The 24,469-nt window shown below is 39.0% G+C and overlaps 1 protein-coding gene and 1 long non-coding RNA gene across 20 annotated transcripts in view; one reads left to right on the top strand and one right to left on the bottom strand.

Moving 5' to 3' along the window:
• The window catches only part of MYT1L (myelin transcription factor 1 like), a 664,471-nt gene extending 653,488 nt beyond the window's left edge, over positions 1-10,983 (bottom strand). For 8 of the 18 annotated variants that reach the window (XM_089686716.1, XM_089686730.1, XM_089686727.1 and 5 more), the window contains exon 1: positions 6,169-6,543. The gene's annotated coding sequence lies outside the window, so the exon portion shown is untranslated. Of the gene's footprint in view, positions 1-6,009; positions 6,144-6,168; positions 6,544-6,583; positions 6,780-10,720 lie in introns of those variants that run through there. The other 10 variants (XM_089686718.1, XM_089686728.1, XM_089686724.1 and 7 more) reach the window with 6 other exon arrangements.
• Positions 10,984-14,018: 3,035 nt separating this feature from the next.
• LOC149455043 (uncharacterized) overlaps positions 14,019-24,469 on the top strand; it is a 63,695-nt gene continuing 53,244 nt past the window's right edge. For both annotated transcript variants that reach the window (XR_016314120.1, XR_016314119.1), the window contains exon 1: positions 14,019-14,238. This is a non-coding gene — a long non-coding RNA (uncharacterized LOC149455043). The remainder of the gene's footprint in view (positions 14,239-24,469) is intronic.

A 24,469-nucleotide genomic window follows, 5' to 3' on the forward strand; every position in this document is an offset into this window, starting at 1 on the left:
GTGTGGGCTCACTCCTGAGCTCCTCTGCCTGCATCTATAGACACAGACAGCAGGGCTCAGGAGCACCCCCCACTCCACTATTACTGGATCTGATTGACAGCAGCAGGAAGTGAGGTGAGAGACCAGGAAGTGAGGTGAGAGATCCACTGCAGATGTGCACAGCGTTGGATCAAATGAGGGCTCAGGGAAGTATAAGGGAGTAAGGGGGAATAATGCTACCTAAACATTTTTTTACTTTAATGCAAGGATGTTTAGGCTTTATAACCATTGTATGCCAAAGCCTGTGTACCTATAGTCTCCAAAGATAGAAATTCAACCCTGTGCACAAATCCGAAGTACTCGTACAACTGCAACAAACTTCTGTTTGCCATTGTAAACTACAGCATGCCTAGCTGCATGTCCCAGGTGGAGACTGATTTAGGACTAGAAGCTGATATATTGTACATTGTGTGAGCAGAAGGGAAGACAAAGCAGACATTAATGCAGCAAAGTACCGTTGTAACTGAAGGGGCTCCCAAGACGGATACATTACCACAAAGTCTTTGTTTTTTAAGACAAATGCTCTTATATGTTATATAAATATAAGAAAGGCCTAATATCAGTAAAACATCTACCCTGTTGCATCTATCAACAAATAATTTTTTTTATATAGCACTGACATATTCTTTTTTTTTTTTTAATTTAAATATTTATTAGTTTTCAAAGTATTAGGAAAGATAAAAACCACAGGACAAATTCTTTACATTCTCTTAAAAACAAGACATATAACAATCATTTCCCATATTTCCTTGTTTCTCCCATCCCCCCCGCTAGCAAAATCACCCTTCCCCCCCCCCCTCCCTCCCTCCCTCCATCCTGCACCTCTCTTCGTCTTCCACTCTAAGAGAAAAAAAAAAAAGAGATCCAAAAAGTGTTCTTATTTCAAAGGGGCATAAAAAAGAGAAACCCTTCTTCATCTATTCACCTTCGATCTAAACTCTTCCCATTTATTCCATTTTGCATAATATGTCTCCAACCTATCTTCTTGTATATAATATAATTTCTCCATTCTACCAATCTGGTCCACTCTACACTGACATATTCTCCCTACAGAAAATATATAATGATCAACAATGAATTGATTATCTCAAATGATGTTTTGCCTGAAAAAGATCATTTGGGAAACAAGAAAGTTAACAAAGATTAATTTTGTCAAATTTGATTGAATTTATTCTCAGTGCTGATCATAGTCTATCAACAAAACAGATCATATATTGATCACATCATCCAATTAGTGTAAATTAATTCAGAAAGATACGTTTTTAATTGAAATGATTTTTTTATCAGATCATATTGTTACATGTATTACCAGCATTAGATCTCAACTATGGTTGCACTGATATACATTTAAGCACCAGTTTAGGTAGAATCTTGATGACCTACCAATAAAGTTTTGTACTGTGGGCAAAAGAACGCCACAAATAAACACTCCCAATCATGGAGAGAACATACAGGTGTGCAAGGGTCCATTGTTCATTATTAAGCCATAATGTTATACCAGGTGTAAGAATATAATAAATGTTTTCTAAAATATTGGCAAAACCCAGTTATCAGCAAGGTGGTCTTCCAGCATGGGGATGCTGGGTGCCATATTGCTTTAAGTAAATGTAAATCCTAACTCAGCAATTTTTCAACTATGGTTCTGTGGAAGCCTGGGATTCCTCCAGACTCCCAATGGTTTTAGTAAGGGTTCCCCAAGAGCTAAAAATTATTATAGGGGTTCTTCTGGGGTAAAGAGGTTGAAGAAGACTGCCCTAACTTAATAACATTAGTTTGCTCTGTACACTGTGTTTCATAAATAATTGCTTTTTTTTTTAAATAACTGTTTTTACATTTTCTTATACTTTGTTGCATTCTAGTGCTTCTAATCTCCTGTTACAACTTCTAGTCTACATACATGCCAGCAATGGCTACATAGCATTTCTCAGGACTGGTTTCCTGATATTGTTAATAGTGGAACATTCCAGCCTAATGTGTGTTGAAATGGACACTTGGGGGTGGATTTACCAAACCTGGAGCACTCAGAATCTGGTGCAGCTGTGCATGGTAGCCAATCAGTTTCTAACTCCAGCTTGTTCAGTTAAACTTTGACAATAAATCCTGGAAGTTGATTGGTTTCTATGCAGAGCTACACCAGATTGTGAACTTTCCAGTTTTAGTAAGTAACCCCCTTGTAGTCCACAATTAAAGCCTGTTCAACTGGGTGACACCACCAACAGCCAGTTGGGAGATAGGGACAGAACATCCTCATTCTATAACAGGAGGCTTCATGGCTTCTTCTTTTTTTCCATGGCTTCTTCTTCTTTTTTTTTTTTTTGGAGGGGGGTGGATTTTGAGAACATTTTCACAAATGTTATAACCAGGAAGCAATCAAAATGTATCTGTCTGCTTTATCACTACCCTCTACAGTCCTCCAAGCAAAAGGCTGCAGAGAAAATTCTCCAGAGCCTCTCCCATTCTCTGGAACTCCTTACTCCAATCTATCTGGCTACCTCCTACTCTGTCTACATTTAGGGGATCCCTGAAAACTCATCTCTTCAGGGAAGCCTATCCCTACTCTGTCTAACAATTGAACTTTTATTTTTTCATCAGCTCATCCCCACACAGTTATTCTTTTGTATCACTTGCTCCTACCCTCTAGATTGTATAATATTGGACATTGTGTGAGCAAAAGGAAAGACAAAGCAGACATGAATGCAGCAAAGTACTGTTGTAACTGGAGGGGCTCCCAAGATGGGTAAAATACCAGGAACAACAAATTAGATGCCAGTGTAGGAGATTTACCAAAGCTGGAGCACTCGGACTCTGGTGCAACTGTGCATGGTAGCCAATCACCTTCTAACTTCAGCTTGTTCAATTACGCTTTAGCAATACAACATAGAAGCTGATTGGTTTCTAAGCAGAGCTACACCAGATTTTTCACTCTCTAGTTTTAGTAAATAACCCCCTGTGTGTTATTTGAGTAACAGAGAGGCTTGTGATTCCCCTCTGGACCCCTGTTGCTCCATTATTTCAGCATATTGTTTTTGAGCCTGTCCACAGGTAACTAGACAAAATCAAAATTAAAAAAACAAAAAGTTTAAAAAAATTGTATATGATGTCCAAAGGTACTGCCTCATATATTTAACTGCAGATGTCCTGTGGTCATTTATAGCCATAGCCTCAGGCATTCTGCTGCCCATCGCTTTTGTATTGATCTTTCAGTACTTATGATCTTTTTATTTCATGCTTTATACAAGTTAAAAAAAATGATATATAAATATATATATATATATATATATATATATATATATATATATATAGACAGCAGTTCCCTGGGTATTCCAGAGCACACAAGAAGTCCACTTCCCATTGTTCAGATATGAGTGACATAAATCTTAAAGCACAAGCCAGAGAGCTCAATAACACAGTCAGACGCTGAGCAAGCTGTTTTCTCTTCTCTCCTCCAACTGAAACCAAACTATAAGCATACTGCTAGATCCTCCGGGGTGCCTTGTGCTAACAGGCAAAACAGACCATTGATTCTAACAAATTCAGCTGCCAATGGGTTAACAAATATTAGCAGCTCAGAATTCTAAGAACAAATTGTTGCAGTTTTAGCTCTGCCTGAAAATCACTGCAAAATTAAAACTCTGGCACTTCAAAATCAGGGCTTGATGTATTGCTCTTAACAGAACATGAACTTTATCCTTGTTTTAGGGTTACAAGTCAACAAAACGCCTTGCAATGTGCTGCAGACAAAGCTGCATCCAGGAGAATCACTGCGTGTCTTCAACAGTAGCCAATTGCCCAGATGCATAAAGCAGGTGGGAATTTCAACGCAGCAAAGGCTCTATTGGAAGACACAGCATTGATTTCAGTCCCTGCTCACAGTCTACCATGGCAGACTTTCGATTTAAATAGCTCTCCATGGGTTGCCTGCAGCCCTGATTATTTCTGAAACCAGGTTAGCTGGCATCATTGTAGAAGCTGGGAATAGATTCTATTCAACAGAATGAAAAAAAAAAAGACACAAAAAGATATGATCTGCTGAATGATGAACTGGAATATATAACCTATATGCAGCCTCTTTGTTATACTTCAAGAATTCAGTGTCTGAACTAATTTAAACTGAATTTGTCCACAGCAGAATGAACAGAAAGCCCTCTTACACCAGAAAGGTGCTGGAATGCAGCAAACACCAAACTATGACCAACTGTGACAATAGCACCATCCCAGGTTCAATATAATGCCAACACAGAGGCTCCTAGGTTTGTAGATGTCATGGGTTTTCCTTTAGAAATGACCATAGGCAAGCAGTGAGCAGACAGCATGAGCTGGAGAGGAACTGCAGTGTTCAGAAGTCTGTGTGGAATTTTAATCTATGGATGCTGCAATGCCAAAAAGAACCAGCAGCCTCCCCAAAGTTTAATGATAAATAGCCTGCCACAAAAACACATGGACTTTGAATACTTTATGAAATAGCCAGCTAGTCCATGGCAGCGTCATGGCACATATCACCCACATCTAGACTGAAGTTGAGGTTCCAACATGCAAAGATGAACGGAGTCTGTTTTGTACACAGTAAACAACCAGCAGAAGCAAACATATCCCAAATGAAATGCAAACCAACAAGTTATATCTTAGCTGTAATTAACACTGGAACTGTACTTTATTGAAGTGACTGCTTTTGTTTCTGTCCTTTGTTACTTATATAATGATGTTTCTTCTATTATTCTGATGGGGAACTTCCTTACATACTGTAATGGCCATCATCTACAACAGTCAATGGGGTTTACTTGGTAATATGGTGCATAGACCAAGCTATAACCCAGAGCAACAAGATACCAGCTTTTCTCAGTATAGTGTATTTAAACTAATAAAAGGTCATCTGTGATTGATTGTTTGGGTTTTTGCACTTCACTGCACTTTGCACCAATTTTATGAAATTATTATACAGTAACTGTAGTACTAACAAACTATGCATACAAAAACTAATGCAAGAACAAGCTATAAAGTAACAGTTGTAACCGTATATCCTTAGTAAAACTGAGAAAATGAACTGTAGTTGTTTACTATAGATTAGCCAGCTTTTACAACAGTACCGACTCTACTTATATGTGGTTTAGACTGAGAAACAATAGGTTAAGAGAAATAGCATTAAAGCTGGAAAAGTACACTTCATACAATTTCACTTGTGTTTTAGTATGTTGCATGCTGTCTGGATATGGGAAATGTCATGAGAAACCACATAAAGTGGCTTTTAGTGCAAAATCAAAAAAGTAAAATATAAGCAGCATCCATCTACAGATCTGTACACACATATACATGCATGTCTTCCTGTCCCCATATATATGTATCTGTCTATGACTGTATGAAGCAAGTTAGCTGTCAGGCACTTCCTTCTCTGAAACATGCAGGACTTTTAAATTAGGTCAATCAGTGTGAAGACGTCTGCATGGGAAGACTACTGTGTGATACAAAACAGGCTACCTTAACTCCAACATGAAATGCAAGTCCTTATAGCATCAGACTATAAAATAGTTCATAGCTAGCTCTATAATTAGCAAGCCTATACACAAACAGCATGCAGACAACACCGACCATGCCGAAGAAAAACAAATTCCACTTTTTTTGCTCCTTTATCACTGCAGAACAGAAGACTGTGTAAAATCTACCTTAATTAGCCTGCGATGATTAAATGACTGTCAATTTTCAGCTATTTACAATGGCAAAAAAATGCCAGGCAAGTTCTATTGTCTAGACAAAAAAAAGCAGCCATTGCTAGCTAATTTTAGCTCTGGTAGACTTTGCTACTACTAGGTAGAGTAGTTTCTGTCCGTACAAGCTTGAAGGAACAACTGCAATATATCAATAAGCTGGAAGTTAAGATACATGCAACTTACAGTAGCAGAGCAACATGCATACCTTTTAACAAAGCCTGGGTTTAATTAGAAGTGAAAGTCACTTCCCTCAATTTGCTGTATTTACCTGATGCTGAAAGGAAAAGGAAGGTCAATGAATTAGGCAACAAAGTCCAAAATCGGACACTTTTTTTTTTTTAGTAGGCCGTGATGGGATAAGCAATCATTCTAGAAGCAGACATCCCGACTTCCCACTTAAGAGATGCACCAAGGAAAATTGACAGACCTGTTCCATGACAACTAAACTCTTGTAATGTGTTTGAACGCCTTCCGTTCCTCTTCATTCATCCAATCAACTTTCCTCTGCACCTCTTCCTTCAGCTGATGAGACAAGACAAGAGCACCTCTCATCTGTATGCTAATTATTGTGCCACATGGACAATAGTAATGATGTTTTCAGACAAGGAAGTAAGCGACCTGAAGTCAAGGCTAGCTAGGAGGAGGCTGAGAATGAATGGGCAAAGTGCGTGCAGGGCTGAAGCTGAAGCATTGACTGTATCCTCTGTGATGAGAGCGGTAGACAGTCTGCGAGGCAATGGGCTTGGAAGCTTAGCTGTGTAGTATGCATGAAGCACCAACTCCCTCAGAGACCACATTACTGCTGCAGAACAGCATCATTCAGTAGTATATTGCTGACTTACCCGGTCTCACACTGACATCCTCAGAGAAGAGCAAGACATGTCCATTCCCCAAATCCTATCATGTGGGTGCACTTCTGTGCCGAGCTGTAGAATTTGCCAGCTCTGCCTCTGGATTAAACAAATGATCTCCAACTCTTCTTGCTTATTGGGCTGCTGAGCACAGTCAGACAAGTATAGGGATGTACTGTATGCTTTAACATTGTACCCACAGGCCCCTAAATCTCCAGAGCAGACTGGGTAGCGTGTGCAGTACTGTATATATCGTAATAGATGGGAACTCAGCACCATAGCCTGCTGAAGCTGTGAGCTGTTATTATTTTATTTCCCTTTTCCCCTGATTCTTACATATGACTGGCTTTATGTAATGAAGGTATTAAGGCTAACGGAAAGAAGTGCTTCAGAGCTTACATGAAAACTAATTCCATATGCCATACGTTATATTATCTCAAATAATTTCAGATATATCCAATGCATGATTAATCAGGGGCAAAGGTTATTTAAAAAAAAATGGTATGATTAATCTATCAGCCTTATTTCAGTACAGGATGATAGGGGACACAGCTGAGAGCTGATCAGGACTTCCTGGCATAAGAGCATAGGGGGATGTCTAATATAACTTATGTAATCTGTCTAGAAGCTGAAAACGTGACTGCCATTAAGTCACATTGTGTTTCCTTAGCCAATCGCATACATTCCGTCAAATTACAAAATTGTAAACAGCTCAGGATCTTCTTCCAGGACTGCCTGTGAGACATATTTACCTTTGCCGCTCTGCTGCTGCTGCTAGGAATACAAGGCCGACTATTCTATAGTCTATACGGTGGCTAGACAACATAGGGCACTGCAGCTGTTGCAGACCTCCAGCTACCACCAACTGCAGCCAGCCAGTGGATGATCATGCCTTGTGATGCTACAGGACAGTATATTACTGTAACTAAGGCGCAATTCCAGTTTCACATTCATGATGAGGATAAGTGAAGCCTAATTTTAAACAATAATGCAATAAAAACAGAAATCAAATTTCCTCTTTCTGCAACACGTCTGCATTCTACATTATCCCTGCCCAGAGCAAGTGTCAATTTTAAGGCAGGTGTAGGACAATCATCAACTTTTAAAAAAGTTCCCTCAAGTCTTAATAAACATTAGCAATAACAAAGAACAATTTTGCAAGGGCAACCTTCAAATCTGTTTATATAGTATAGTAACCAGCAAATGGCACACGGACATTCCAGCAAATGTTATAACAAAAGACAACTATATTATTAAATGAACTAAAAAGAGAAGGTGCTTTGTTTATAATCCTCTATAGCAGATTTGTTATAGATGATTGTGAAAGGACTGCAAGAACTGTAAGTCTCAGCTCAGCTATGTACATTGGAAACAGACAACTGATGATGATCCAGAAACTGTCATTTCCAGTATGTTTTGTCAGTCTGTGCATTAGTCACACAGTCTCCCAGTTGCTGAGGAACCACAGGACTCAGCATGTTATAGCGGGGGGCACTACTGACACTCCAAGTCTTATGTAAAGGTCTGAAAGTGGGTTTTCACTCTTTTGTAATAAGTCATTTCAAAAGGGTGATTCCAAGACACTGTGGATTATAATGCACTAGCAAACCATTACTTGACAACAATGTGACTGCAGGGCTTATGACGTACTTCTAAAATTATCCACAGATACACATGTGTGGATTAAAGGCAGGAGTACATAAAGAACATATACATAAGGGACATAAACAATAATACATTTCAGCGGAAAATGTGGCAGAAGAGGGGAAAAGTTATATAAAGTGAGAGTTTTAAAAATATTCACAAAATAAATAAAATGTGACCAAAAATAAATAAATAAATTAACTGGATTTTGTTTGCAACATTGTGGATTAAACCAAATTATACGGTAATCAATTAAATATATGGTAACTCCAGCTGGGTTATTGTATTACACAAGAGTAAACCTTTTCCACAATGACATATTGTAAAAATGGTACATAGACTATGCATGCTTGTTAACGGTGGAGATTTGCAATTTCAATGAAGGGCTACTAAGTTACAAAAAATGTTATAGCATAAGGTGTAAATGTGCATGCACTTACAAAAATATAGAGATCTGGAGGAAGTCACTAAGACATGATCTTTGGAAAAATAAACAGAGAGAGTACTCAAAGCAATAAAAATATATCAGCGAAAGAATATTTGGCTAAACATATAGATTAGGTATAGTTTAAAAAGTATATGTCCAGTTACTGGCAAACTACAAGTCCCTGCATGTCCCGTGAGCTGGGTTATTTTCTTCTTCAGTAGATACCAAGATAAAGATCTCCCATGATTGGTACAACAAATAATTCTGATAGCAACCATAATGCCAATTTTAAATATTATTAGAGAAGTTATTCAGCCTATTCAATAAGTCAAAAAGCAGTGTGCTACTAGTAATCCTTATCAGCCATACCAGCCAATCAGAATTCATCTTTCACTGATGTGTCAAGTGTAAGTGAAATCTGACTGGTTGCCATGGGTTAACACACATTGCACACTATTATTGATTTCTTTTATCACGGTTTCATTTAGTGAGCCTAATTACACTAGTACATATAGCAATTGTCTATAGTCAGTCACCCTCTAAACAAGAAAAGGTCCTACAGACTGCTGAAGCTGTGTATGCCTGCCTATGCATTCAGCACTGGACAGCTCCTGGTGCTGAAACAGGGAAAAGTCAACCACAGCATAGACTAACAAAGTAGACAGGAGCGAGAAAAATACCAGCAAAATAGATAGAGGTGGCAGTGTCTCCGTCTGAATGGCACTGTCTACAGAACAATGGCAGCCAACTCCAAATCCTACTATAATCACATTAATGAGATTAATCAGTGAATTAGCAGCAGTCAAATGTCAGGGTGGTAAGGCAGAATCTAAGCTTGGTAATTAACTTTTTCTTTCTTTTTTTTTAGTAGGAGGGGGTTATAGATTCAATGTCTTATCACTCTGGAATAGTTTAACATAGAATTGAAAACTTATGGTAAACACACACACACACACACACAATATATATATATATATATATATATATATATATATTATTTTTTTTATTATTATTTTTTTTTTTAAATCATGCCATATCAGTATTGTAGAACAACATATGTTATTACATCAAATATTAAATATCAAGTCTGTTTATTAAATAAAAATACTAAAAAAGTTAACTCAAAACTGCAGTGTAAAAGAGCAATAAAATAAACACATCTAATAACCCAGATAATTGACTCTTTAAAACTGTGCAATCTGAAAGACAATCACATAATAATCAAATTTCCTATAGACATGATGTTCCTGAATCAGTATAGAGCAGCAAAGATTTAGGGGAAAAAAACCTAACCCCTGTCTACTTTGAGATTGATTGTGTCAGTGAATCCATCAGTCTTCATTATAAGTTAGATGACATGTTTTCCCTAGCTACTATTGGTCAATACAAAGAGATACCACACAAGTATCATTCATCACTTTACCTTCACTCTATATTAGTGTATAGAAAAATAAAATAACACAAAGCAAATAAAAGTAAACCGAAACTGTAACATTAAAAAGAAAAACTAGTCTGTAAGTCTGTAAGTTAGTGTATTAAACTCTTACTTTCTGAAAACAAGTAAACATTTACTGACTATTTCATGTGGGTCAGCAGAGCCTAAGATATATAAAATAAAATAGTTTTTGTGCATATATATATATATATATATATATATATTGCAACTAATATACAACTATTTAACTACTGCTATAATCTATTTATACAGCTAGTATGTTGTCATGCTACTTTCTGAAAAAGATATATATAATACCTTTAATATACAGCTACTGTTATCATATCATTAAGAAGTTGGTACTTTCTGAGAAAAATAAATGCTAAATGTAAAAAAAAATCAATAAGACTTTAATACCTGTTAAACTTCACTGCTACAGTTCAGTTTAAATGCTCAAAAGCACACAAGCACCATGAAAGGCATGCACGCATACACAACAGCATGGATCAACAAGAGTGAATTATGATATCAAAGTTAGCCATGTCACGAGTTCTGTACCAAGCGTCATCTAACACGTTTGCTTCTAGCTAAAGGAGATAAACAATAGTAAGAATGAGCATACCATAAGAACACTAGTGTGCTTCCTCCACCAATATCTGTATTAGGAGCCCATATTCCATGTAAGAAGAGGAAAAAGACCCTCCAGAAGACAACAGGGGAAATCTCTGTCTCGTCCTCTTTTAGTGTGTGTGTCTCTCTTGCTCTCTCTCTCTTTCACTCTCTCTTTAGTGTGTAGAAGCTTAGGGGGAAAAATGTCGCCCTGGCAGGAATGACAAATGCAGTACGATAGGCTAGCAGGCCTCAGGGATCTGCTTCAGTTGCACACACATCCTCTAATGCACGCACTCCCACTCATGCTCTCTATAGGCTTTTTTCACATTTTTTTTCACCAGCTCTAAATCCCCGGCATATGACCTTCTGTTAAATAGATAAAAAAAAAATTGCTTATCAGTCATGCAAATGAGCCTGAATTCATTTTCCACAACAGATGGCCTCATAGATAATGATGATGGAAGAGAGAAAATTGAATGTCTCTCGCAAGGTGGCCATAGCAACCGAGTGCAGAATAATATCAATAATAAGCTGGCTGCATAATAAGGTTGTCAATCCCACGAATCAAAGTCTCCTGCTAAATCAGGTATACCACCCCAACCCGTTATTTGTTAAGTCTACACTTAGACGTGATATATTTTCACCTTGGGGCTCTAAGAGGAAGGCGCTGCTGGGATTATTTTTAACCCTCTGTGTTTCAAGGTAGATAAGGAAATACTGGGAAATGGAAGGAGCTCGGTCAATGAAGAGACGAGTGATGCACAAAATCTGGAGTGTGGCAACCCATAGCAACCACTGATCTGTCGTAATAGAAACTGAAATTGCCATGGGTTACTGCACATAGCAAATAGTCGTTGCTCTGACTTTTTGAATAAGATTATCTGCTTCTCTGTATATATTAAAAGGTAGGGAGCTTATAATATGTGGCTGCTGTACATGTTGGGATGCATAATAATCTAGATACACAAAATATTGTAATCCAAAAAAAAAAACATTTTGATTACATTGTGTTCAGTGTGGTTATTATTTCTCTATGAGATATCTAATTTGATTGGCAAGCTTGGATATCACAAGAGGGATGCAGCAGACAGTGGAATCCTCTGCGTCTGGTTGCCTCGTGGTAATGAAAGGGTTATCCCATGTAATGATATTGTGAAGCTCTGGGTCTGCAGTCTGATGTGCTCATTGACTGGGCTGCCTATCCTTCCCGTGTCAACCTGCTTCCAGTCTCTGTGATGTGGAATACTGCAGTGAGGCAGGAGCAGCTCCCACCTAGGCTCCCAGGGGGCTGTCCTGCAAAATGAATCAGCAGCCATCCTGAGCAGACTGATTAAAATGAAAATGGCAGGGCACATGTCTGGGCGGACCTCGGGTTCAGCCTTTCTGCCTGTCTGGCAAGCATGCTCAATATAGCTTTTGCTAATAATGGCTTTATGCCTAGACATTTTCTGCTCTAAGCTGCAGTCCCCAAAGCTGTTTCCCCAGGATTGTGGGAAAAAAAAATCACAGAGAGATCACAGTAGAAAAAGCACCGCATGCCTGTAAGTGTGGATGATATGCGTATGCACATGTTATAATCTGCCATATGCATATGTGTTATAATAACTACATGGGTGCTTATCCACCTTTGCTGTGTGTATGCAAATATATATATTTTTTATTTTTTCTTTAATAAATATATATATATATATATATATATATATATATATGTAAATAAATAATAATAATATTATTATTATAATAAATAAAATGTATATTGATAGAGAGATAGATAGATAGATAGATAGATAGATAGATAGATAGATAGATAGATAGATAGATAGAGATAATTGATCAATATAGCAATAGATGGATAGACTATATTTGTATGTCTTGGTTCAAGTATATGTATACATACACAGGAGTACAATATGTATGTGTATGTTCCTACAATAAACCAAATGATAATGCATGCTCCCAAAATGTAACTTAATAATGTGCATACCTTAAGTTAAACCAAATAATAGTATGTGTTCGTAAAGGAAACCTGAAAAAAAGTCTGCTCCCAAAATTGAACCTAACTATGATAATAATGCAAAGTCTAAATTTTTTGAATATTAAAAGTGTGTAGCAGCCAATCACTACTATGAATAGGACTCTACAAACAAGATTTTCCATTAATATTGTCTATCTATCTATCTATCTATCTATCTATCTATCTATCTATCTATCTATCTATCTATCTATCTATTCATCTATCTATCTATCTATCTATCTATCTATCTATCTATCTATCTATCTATCTATATCTGCCTATCTACCCATCCAGTTTTTTCATATCCCTCTATTTCCAATTTACCTATCTACCCACTTACCTATTTAATATCTGTCTATCTAGTTCACATTTTCCTATCAATCCATATGTTTAATATCTATCTATCTATCTATCTATCTATCTATCTATCTATCTATCTATCTAGGTCCCATTTACCTATCTACCTACCTACCTATTTAATATCTGTCTATCTATTTCACATTTGCCTATCTACCCATCTGTCTCTTTAATATCTATCTATCTATCTATCTATCTTAGTTCACAGCTGCATATTTAATATCTATTGTATCTATACAATGCATTACACCAGCAAAATTAAACTTCTACTTATCATCAACAAAGAATAATGTCAATAGAAATCCATTCTAGGGTAGCAAAATAAAACTACGTCCTGCCAAACATGTCCTTCTAGATGACTTCCTATTCTTCTTTGTTTAGGAAAAAAAAAATGAAAATAGAAGAAGCAGTAGCGGCAGACACAGGGCTGTTCAGTAGAGCAGCAGGACAGTCCCCTGTGTCACCATATAGTGTCTGAGCCCTTGGCTGGCTTGTCTGTGTTTTATCCTCCCTCGGCAATTAGTGTGTCTTCCTATCACCCCCTCTATATAGAATTTATATATCATTTTCTAATGATGGGGGAGGCTGGAGAGGCACGGATTAAAATATGTCGCCCCTCTGCTCCTTACTGCTGTCAGGTCCTCCTGTCTCCCTGCCTGTCTGCTGCTGCTGCAGTGCGATTCAGAAATCAATAGAGCTCTTCTAATGGAGGCTGCACTCTGTAAGCAACTGCAGTCGGTTATGCAGGAAGACAGTAGAAGACGAAGAAAAAAAAGAAAAGAAAAAAAAAGCGACGTCCTGACGTCTGTAGCTGCTGATTGGGCGCTGCATCGAATGTTCTGCCGAGCAGAGAATAGCAATCGCTTGTGCTGTCTGGAAAGGTGGGGGTTGAGATGATAGGATGCATACATTTTTTTTCCCCCCATCTCCAGGAGACAGAGGATAGGTTTTTCTCGCAGCCAACCATACAGTAGCATCTGAGGACAAGTCTCCTGGGTGTGAGTGGTCACTATAATTTGAAAAATGACACCCATTGCTTGTTATGTAAGTGCAGCATCAAAAATCAAACCCACAAGAAGCATGCGTCCAATGCACCCACAGCAAGGGGGCCAGGGGAGGAGGCTGATCACAAGGCAGACACAGCGTTCCAGTCACAGGTTAGGCTTGCCTTTTTTTTTTTCTTGTGAAAGCCTGCATCAGTAAACATTCAGCTTGATATGATAAGGCAGTGCACAAAGGCTTGATGATGTACACAAGGCAATAACCCTTTGCTTCCATACGCATACTAGATGGCTGCTTGAGTAGTAAAGGGACCCCTATACAAAGTCCTTGGGTTACAAAAGATTGTATTTAAATGAAAGATCGGAACCTCAGACTGGTTGCAAAAAAATATCATGTTGCCCCATACAGTTAAACTGGCCATACACTAGTAGAATTTTGTTTGAAAATTTTAATTTTCAAAACATTAGTAGTGCAATCTATTCAATGTTTGATTTTGACCATAGAGATGAGAAACTACCAAGGAGCAGGATGGTAAATTTTTCTCGAATGAATACAATTTTAACTGGGAATATGGTTTTGGGTTGGGAAAGATTGTACATATTATAAAGTATAGGCACAAAAGAAACCCGTTTAGAACATTTGGGATTCCATTTAGGTACTGTAGCAGGTCTGGACAATACTTTAACCTTTTCGCTGCCAGATCCGTTTTTGCTTTTTTTTGCACACCTTTAAAAATTATTTTAGGCTTGAAGATTGAATAACACCCAAAGCATTATACATTTTCTGAAAGCTGACACCCTAGAGAATAAAATAGTGGTAGTTGCATTTTTTTTTACATCACACAATATTACTGCAAAGGTGTAGGAAATTCAAAATTTCGGTAAAAAATACATTTAAGGTAATTTGAGAGCACACAAATGCAATAAGTGACCCAGTTTTTTGCACCTATAAAATGGCAACAAAATTCAGTGCCCTATAGTTTCCATAGATGACGCTTTAAAAGCCCCCTATAGGTCATCAATTTAATGTTTGGTGCTAGAAATATTTCTCTCACTCTGGCATGCATGGCGATATGTAACTCGTTTATTGCAATCAAGGTTTTTATGCGCAGGCACACAACACATGTGTTTACATTTGTGGAAGCAAATATGTGAGGGTGGGGGAGCCTCAAAAAATGGGGGGGGGGGGATTTTGTGTGCTTAGGTGTAACTTTAATTTTTTTACAATTAATAAAAACATATTTTTAACAATTTTTTTTTCATCACATAGGGGACAAAAAATGACAGGTTCTCAAGTTCTTTTTGGTGACAGGTTCTCTTTAACGAGCCACTAAGACATTGGTTGCCTCCCCCTGTGCTCCACTGAATCATACTGGCCTGGGGACACTGACATGGGGACCTGGAAGTGATGTTTTACAGGGTCAATAACAAGAAGTTCTGCTCTCTCCTCTACTGGATGGTACCCGTCTCTTTGGCCTGCAGGTGAGCAAGCAGAGCCCGGGATATGTTACCGAAGGTGTGCAGAAGCAATCAGGCGGCAGTATAAAACCCCCCCAAATTGACTCTTATTTTTTGAAAGTAGACACTCCAAGGTGATCTTATTTTTTCCCACTCTAGGTAAATGAAGAAATATGCTGGTATTGTAGTGGTTAACACACGGAGCTTGGAGATGGTGCACCACATACAGCACTGAAGTAATGCACACGTCATACACAGGGAAGATGAGGCAAAGGGGTTAAAGTACAGACAACATACAGCAGGAGGATGGAGATTAGGGGTTGATGTGCAGGAAGTGAAAGAGTTAATATACTATATACAGTAGGTTACTACAGAGTGCAGATAAGATGTAAAGGAGAGGAGGGGTGGGGGAAAAGGGTTAAAAAACAATCCCAATCAAATGAGTTAAAATCCCCACCTGCTGCCTCTCTTCATTCATGCAATCTGTTTCCTTCATTCACATATCCCACGATCTCCTCTTCCTCTGCTATGAGAGGAAGGGTTGGGCTGTCGAATCTAAACAGTAGTAGTGCATACTTTTGTAATTGCTGTGATTTGTCAATCACAGTAATCATAAGGCACAGAGCCACTCAGATTGGCTCTGTGCATTTTGCCTACAATCTGTGCTGTCTAATGAAAGTATAAATACAGGGATTGTGTTCTTGCCTGGTGCTCTAAAACGCCAAATCCACTGCTCTGCCGTTTTAAACTTTTTGGTAGTAGTGAAGTGGTTAAAGAGTCCTTGTTGCCAGAACATTCATTTCAACAACAATCTTCCTATAGGATTATACTGTATATGAAATTAATGCAGCCAATTTGGAATAACATCTACATTACATTTGTTACACGTTCCCATTCACATTATATACATTTGCAGCTTACCTTTTGTAGCTGCTCTTTTCTGATAATCCAGCACTGAAAAATCCTTCTAGTTTTCTGTGTTATGAGGGGGCTGGGCAGCTGTATTTTGCATAATTAACCCTGTCTGTACTGGGCTGGCACATCTTTATTACTCTCACAGTCAGCCATGAGGTCTTGCAAGAAACATCAAGGTAAGAAATATTTTTTTTTGGTATGCTGTGTGGATGGGAACAGAAAACAAACATTTAGTGGGATGTTCTCAAATTTTACTGAAAAAGGGTGAAATCATTTTTAACCACTTGCCTACCAGGCACTTATTCCCCCTTCCTGTCCAGGCCAATTTTCAGCTTTCAGCACTGTCGCACTTTGAATGACAATTGCGCGGTCAAGCAACTTTATACCCAAATGACATTTTTTTCACACAAATAGAGATTTCTTTCGGTGGTATTTACTCACCGCTGGGTGTTTTATTTTTTGCGCTATAAATAAAAAAAAGAGCAAAAAATTTAAAAAAAAGTTTTTCTTTGTTTCTATTATAAAATTTTGCAAACAGATAATTTTTCTCCTTCACTGATGTGCATTGATGAGGTAGCACTGATGGGCACTGATAGGCAGCACTGATGGGCACTGATAGGCAGCACTGATAGGTGGCACTGATGGGCATTGATAGGTGGCACCGATGAGCTGGCACTGATGATGGGCACTGATATGTGGCACTGATGGGCAATGACTGACGGCACTGACTGGCGGCACTGCTGGTCACTGACTGGCGGCACTGCTGGCCTTGATGAGTGGCACTGCTGGGCGGCACTGGTGGGTGGCACTGCTGGGCTGCTCTGATGGTCACTGGTGGGTGGCACTGCTGGGCACTGATTGGCACAGATGGGTTGCACTGCTGGGCACAGTTGGGTGGCACTGCAGGGCACTTGTGGGCGGCACTGCTGGGCACTTGTGGGCAGTACAGGTGGGTGGCATTACTGGGCACTGATCATCAGTGTCCTAAAGATCGGTGTCAATCCCTCCTCTGACAACTGCCAGTTCTCAGCAGTACTTTCCTCACACTGTGACAGTGTGAGGAAAGTGTAGCAGATAACCGGCAATTGCATTTCCTGGTGATTAGTGTGCCATTGGACACGTGGTAAAAGGCTGCTGTGATTGGCCTTTTACCACATCACATGATCAGCTGTGTCCATAGGACACAGCGATCCCAGAGATCCCGGATGCGCACCCCCTGGGGCGCACAGGAGAATGCATTCTGGGAGGACGTCATATGATGCCCTCCCAGAACTGAACGGCCATGGTGAAGCCGTCATTCAGCTATCTGTGGTCGGCAAGTGGTTTAAGCAAGTTATTTAATTATAATAGCTTCCCTTGTGTAGACAAAACTAGAGGCTGCTGTTGGGTACCACCAACTGGAATGATATGTCAGCAGCACCAACAGACTCAGACTTGTCACTCAAGCAACATTTTATAGTATTACCCTATGCTCCTCCCTCAGCTGCTACATAAACGGTGTAAGGAGTGGAGGAGCGGGGTCAGCAAAGATGGTACCTGGACAGTTCAAGAAGAGGAGAGCTATGGTGTGCAAAGAAGTGAGGGCTGTATAAGGGAATGGACTCTTTCTGGACTGCCAATTCCCTACCAAGTTCAGAGGCATACTGCAAGTCAATAAAAAGAAAATAATAATGCATTTGATTTTTTGTTCTTTTACCGGCACTTTTTAAGTCAGTGACAGGGTCTCTTTACAGCCAAACTAAACTCTCTCAATCAACATTAACTATTTATACTCTTTATGCTGCTAGCATTAGTAGATAGATAGGAAGGTATTTTTTATTTTCTTGCTTTAACCTTATTTTTAAATTTCTTTGGTTGCTTCCTGGATTCTGGCTTAGGCCAAACTGATGTTATACATCCCAGGAATCTTCATGATTGTAGCGCTTTTCCCTGAAAGAGCCTGGGCCCACACACACTGACACACCTGGTTGAGCAGGGAAGGTATACTTAGATATCTGTATAAACACCCCAATGGCTCAGGGTGCAGGACACCAGAAATGACACAACTGGTTAAGACCGGGCTTAAAAAAGCTGCTCACCCACTCGCCAAATGCGAGCAGAAATTCCTGTGTGGTGAGCGTCGAGCACAGGTGATGGATGGAGCGGCTTCACCTGCGCTCCAAGCCTCATTGTGAAGCCGAGTTCCAGTTTCCAACTTCCGGTTTCTGGCTTCTTCAGCACCGCCATTTCACTGGCAGCGCCACTGAGGGGACAGGTGCAGGAGAGGTCCTGCTCTCCTCTGCTGAGAGGAGACACCCTCTCCACCGCCGCAGGGGACTTGAGGAGAGGTCCGCTCTCCATCACCGCGGGGGACACAAGCAGAGGCCTGCTCTCCACCGCCTTGGGGGACCTTGAAGTATTTTTGGGTATGGTCTGTGGAAATTATGTTCAGTTTATGTATGGTTATTTGTACATTCTTTGTGTACGGTTAGAGGTCCATCCTCTACTCCTACAGTTTTTATAAAGTTTAATCTTTTATTAAACACCCTATTGTACATGTTGTATAGCTTTTAGTAGTACCTGAAAACTTGCATAGTGCTTTCTCTTGGTGTCTGTACTCAATACGGTAATAATAATATGCCATATTAGCCATAGATAGTAGAAAGGATGTGAAAATGTAAGCAACACCTTTTAGCTAGCTAACCTAATATACTTTAGTGCAAGCTTTTTAGAATACAGAGTTGTCTTCATGAGACATGGTGTCATACCTTCACACATCAGTGACATGAACATACACATAGTATATGCAACAAATGGTCACCAGGGGATGCCTCTGGCAGTCTGCCAGGATTCGGTGACAATTGTCCTATGTCTATGGATAGACCTTACATCCAGTTATTAACACGTTGTGTCCTTTTTTAATACTTTAATGGCAGAAAATGTGTTATGTAACTTTCTAATATAATAACAGAGATGCTGTGAATACACATTACACGTTTACATAGGTTTAACAAATTAGGTTCTAGGCTCAGTCTGGCCTCTTGTCCACTATGAGACTTGATTATGTAAATTAGCTTTCTATTAGACTTTATTCTAAAGAAAAATGTAATTTCATAAGCTTTAAGGGGGTGTGGTTGGGGGCAGGGCCAGGGGTGGGGTTGGAGGCAGACCTGGGCAAGGTTGGGTTGGGCAACTGGTGGAGAGTAAGGTTTGTGCCTGGCTAGTAGGTCTGGACTCGAAATTTCCAGCCCTGGGTTAAGTAATAGCAAAAATGAATGAATGGCAAGAGAAGTATATTGCAATGGTTAAACAGCATAGAGTAGTAACAATATTTAAGCAATAGGAGTAATGCGTTGCAGCAATAATTGTTATAAAGCACAACCATTCCTGAACGCAGTACAGGGCAACCCTAACTGGAGGGGGATGGGAGAGATGCATATACCTTTTTAAAGAAAACATGAGTGAGCAGGCAAAACACGTTTATTTTCTTTCTTATGGTATTCACATGCAATTGTAGGTCATAACAGAATAGAATAATCCTAAAACACAACATGGCAACAAGTAAACAAATGGAATCACCCCTGTTCAAAAGTCTGCATACCCTTAGTTCTTAATACTGTGTATTGCCCTCTTTAGCATCAATGACAGAGTGCAATCTTTTGTTGTCTATGAGGTCCTGATCTCTTGCAGGTGGTATAGCTGCCCATTCATCTTGCAAAATGCCTCCAGGTCATACAAAGCCTTTGGTTGTCTTGCATGAACTGCATGTTTGAGATCTCCCCAGAGTGGCTCGATGATATCAGGAGACTGTAATGGCCACTCCAGAACCTTCACCTTTTTTTGCTGTACTTGACCTTGTGCTGGAAAGTCCAAGTGCGTCCCATGGGCAGCTTTCGTGTAGAAGAATGCAAATTTTCTGCTAGTATTTTCTGATTACATGCTGCATTCATTTAGAGCTCACCCCCCCCCCCCAAAACATCAATGAGCCACCACCATTCTTCATAGCAGGGATGGTATTCTTGTCACTATAGACTTTGTTGGCCCCTCTTCAAACAAAGCTCTTATGGTTGTGCCACAAATCTTTGTTTTGATCTCATCACTCCAGATTAAAGTGTGCAAGGATCTGTGAGGTGTGTCAAGGTGTTACACTGTTCAACAAATTTTTATTTTTTGCCAGTTTTGGAAACAAAAGGATCCATTTCTTAATGAATTTCACATTCTGAGTTCAAATATAACAATGAAATTTGTCAATTGGCTCTAGTTTTTCTGTAAACGGAAAGTTTTCTACTATAGGCGTAATGACTACATAATGCACAATAATTATATAGATAGATGTCTTTCCACAAATATAAAGCAAGTGATATTGACTACATAAAGCCTAAATGGCATAATATATTGCATAGGATTACCAAGAAAAATTATAGCCATAAGCTAAGTTGAATCATTTTAATACTTAGGATTCTCACTAGTTTTGTCTTCAGTTTGTGTCGGTTTTGCTTCTCTTGGCTTTTCTCTTGTATTCGAGGAAAGGGCTATCTCTTACAACTGCACGTGACTACACGCTTCAGGTTCTTCCTCACTTGACTCAACCACAAAGGATTCTGGTGCTTTAGGAATTGGTAGCCCCTCTCCATGAGGAACTGGACGTATTGCAGATGGAATATTTGGATAGTGCACAGATAACTTTTTCTTCTTATTTAGCCCTTTTACAATTGGAGGCACCATACAAAAGTAACAATTACTAACATGATCTGTTGGCTCTCTCCAAATCATTGGCACAGCGAAAGGCATAGATGCCTTTTTTTCATTCAACCATTGCTCCAGTGCCGTCCCACAAGAATTGCAGCATATATGTGGTGCCCAGCTCTTGTCCTGGTCTCCTATCTTGCAGCCAAAATACAAGTTGTAGGCTTTCTTAATCATTCCTGTTATCCTCCTTTTTTGTGAGATAAAAGTTATTTCACCGCAGATATAGCAGAAATTATCTGCTTTATTCACACAAGTTCGAGGCATTACTGAGTAGCCTATATAAGCATAAAACGAAATGTAAAGACGCTGTCGAACTACAATCAGCTACAGATACTGCAGCTTTTATGCAGTGAAGTGATGCAATTAAAGGCTAATATTGCATCATCTCAGTATACATGCAATTTTCTATTGGTCACCAGTATCAATTGCGCAATATGCAGCTGAAGTTGCATCATAATTTTGAATGGCTTACGTCATTAGATGGGTGAATATATCATGGAAACTAGAGCCAATCAACATTTTTTAGGGTCATTTTCGTTTTCAGCACCCCAAAATTATGTAAGATTAGCTAATTTTATGCCCAAAACTTTTTACCTGTTGAACAGTGTTATCGGGCATATTGTAGTCAGGCTTTTTTGTGGCATTGGCACAGTAAAGACTTCTTTCTGGCAACCCAATCATGCAGCTAATTTTTTTTCAAGTATCGTCGTATCATGTTCCTTGAAACAACTACACTGTCTTTTTCCAGAGCAGCCTGTGTTTCCTTTGGGTTTTTCTTTGTATGCTGAACAATTCTTCTAGCAGTTGTGACTGTAATCTTTCTTGATCTACCTGATCTTGGCTTGGTATCAAGAGATCCCTGGATTGTCCACTTCTTAATAAATGATTGAACAGAACTGACTGGCATATTCAAGATGTTGGACCTTTTTATATCCTTTTCCATCTTTATAAAGTTCCAATACCTTGTTATGCAGTACTTTTGAAAGATCTTTTCTGCCACCCATGGCTCATTATCTAGCCTGCTCAGTGCATCCACATGAGAGCTAACAAACTCATTGACTATTTATACACAGACACTAATTGCAATTTAAAAAGCCACAGATGTGAGAAATGAGTGGTTATTTGCCATTTTAACCTGTGTAAGTCAACTTGTGTGTCTGTACCAACGGCAAACATTCCATGGTACATACTTAAACGTTTGATAAACTTTTGATAAAATTTGATAAACTTTTGATCTGTGTCTTTGGATGATTTCTGTTATTATGATTTAAAAAGGAGCCAAACAACTATTTTATTAAATGGCTTCATATGATCACTATCCCAAAAGAAAATACAGTTTTTTGGCATGATCAGCCATTTTTTCAATAATAAGAAAAATATATAGAACTGCACAATGGAAAAAATCAGAAAAAAAGAAATACGTAAATAATGTAAAACACAGCAGCTATCCAACTGATAACGTATCCATTAATAATTATGTGCAAAAGGGGGGCAGCGCTATTTAGCTATCTAGTGTGACCCACTTAAACATGTATGATGGGCTTGCTCCAACTGTTTGGCATAGCAAGCAAAGCAAGCCCATGCTACATGCTTAAGCAGTATACAATAGTGTCAGTGGAGACACTTTTAAATATGAATGCTTTTGAACGTTTTTATAAATAAAGTGGTATGAGGATTTTATGCTATGGAAGCTCTTTCCTTCTTTTCCCCCTATTGATTATGGTGGAACATAAGTCCAAGATGTCCTGGAGTCTCCTAAGAAAATAGTTTTGGGCTATTATTCCCAGAGGGTCTGGTTTATAATCTTATTAGCAATATCCTTTGGTGAGTCCAATTTAGTACATCTGGTGGGGGATGCACAGTATGGTGGTGACTTAAGGTGTCTTGAATTGGATCCTGTCCCAGAGCAAGGAGTTTTATAAGTTGATATCATCATTTAATCTCTTTGGAACTCATTCAATATACATGGTGGTAGAACATTTATTTTGCGGCAAGAGAAGATTCTTAAGAAGATTATGATTTAAAGACTTTGCACATTTATTAATTTTTCACAATTGTTCATTTTTAATAATTTGATGGTTATATGTATATTTGATATGTAGAAAATGCACATGCACCTGACACTTTAGTTTTTTGCTATATAGAATATGGATATGCACTAGACACTTTATGATTGTGTTAGATATACATATCCAATGAGATATCTTATAAACGGGTTTTATAGAAATTGCAAGTGCACCTGAACGTTAGTATTTGGTGGACACATTTACTCAGTGCAGAACACTAAATAGTACTGTCCCCCTTTTGCACATAATGTTTTCAATATTATATATATATATATATATATATATATATATATATATATATATGTATATATATATATATATATATATATATATATGTATACATATTTTACAATGAATGTTCAGGAGTCAGTAGTATGCTTCCGTACTTATTCTCCTGCCCAACTCTTTGGGGTTCAACCATTATGGTGGAGCACTCATGGTAATGTCCCTTTAAGATCTGGTGCAGACACTGCCACTCTATTCCTTACAGACAACTCTGTCCCTCTTTTAGCAAGGTGAGTTGACCAGGGGCCTCTCACCACTCTGTGTCAGCAGAAAACTCTCCTGGTCATTGGCAAAGTGTATCCAGGTTAGTGTCCTCAGCACTCTTCATCCAGGCAGCAGACTCAACCAGGATTCAGAATGTCATATAATGTTCTGGAATGCCTGCCACTGTGTCCATCTTTCACCCAGGAGGAGCAGTCCCCTTCCAGCTTTGGTTTTCTTTGCACAATGTCTCTCCTTCCTTCCCTCACCCTGGGAAGGTTACAAACCCTCCTCCTCTTCAGTACAGTGCCTCCAGGAGTTGAAGTCCAAGAACAAAATTGTAGTACAGACTTTGTCTTTTTGGGAACTACATCTCCCACAGTCCTTCACACTCCTCCTCAGAGTCTTTAGCAGTTCACAACCTCAGTGCACCCCCTAAGCGTGGCTTAAAACTTGTGGATGAGTGTATCGTGGTGAGGCAGCATAGAACACACTTAGACCTGTTGCAATCAACAAACTTGTATTGAAGAAACAGCTTGAAGATACAACAGCCCAGGGGGAAGGTTCCTGGCAGTGAACACACACAGTTCTGTGCCAAAAATGTAGAGCAGAGCAGGTTCTGATGCACCAACAGCATCTGCCCTCAGGGGTGGAATGCAGCCTGTCCTGTCTGAGCCCAATGGGGAAGGATTCCTCGGAAGGATAGCATGCCCCTATTCTGACAACACTTATCT

The sequence above is a fragment of the Staurois parvus genome, unplaced genomic scaffold, assembly GCF_062004578.1.
Source record: "Staurois parvus isolate SC_StPar_1 unplaced genomic scaffold, SC_StPar_1.0 ptg000409l, whole genome shotgun sequence".
NCBI lineage: Eukaryota > Metazoa > Chordata > Amphibia > Anura > Ranidae > Staurois > Staurois parvus.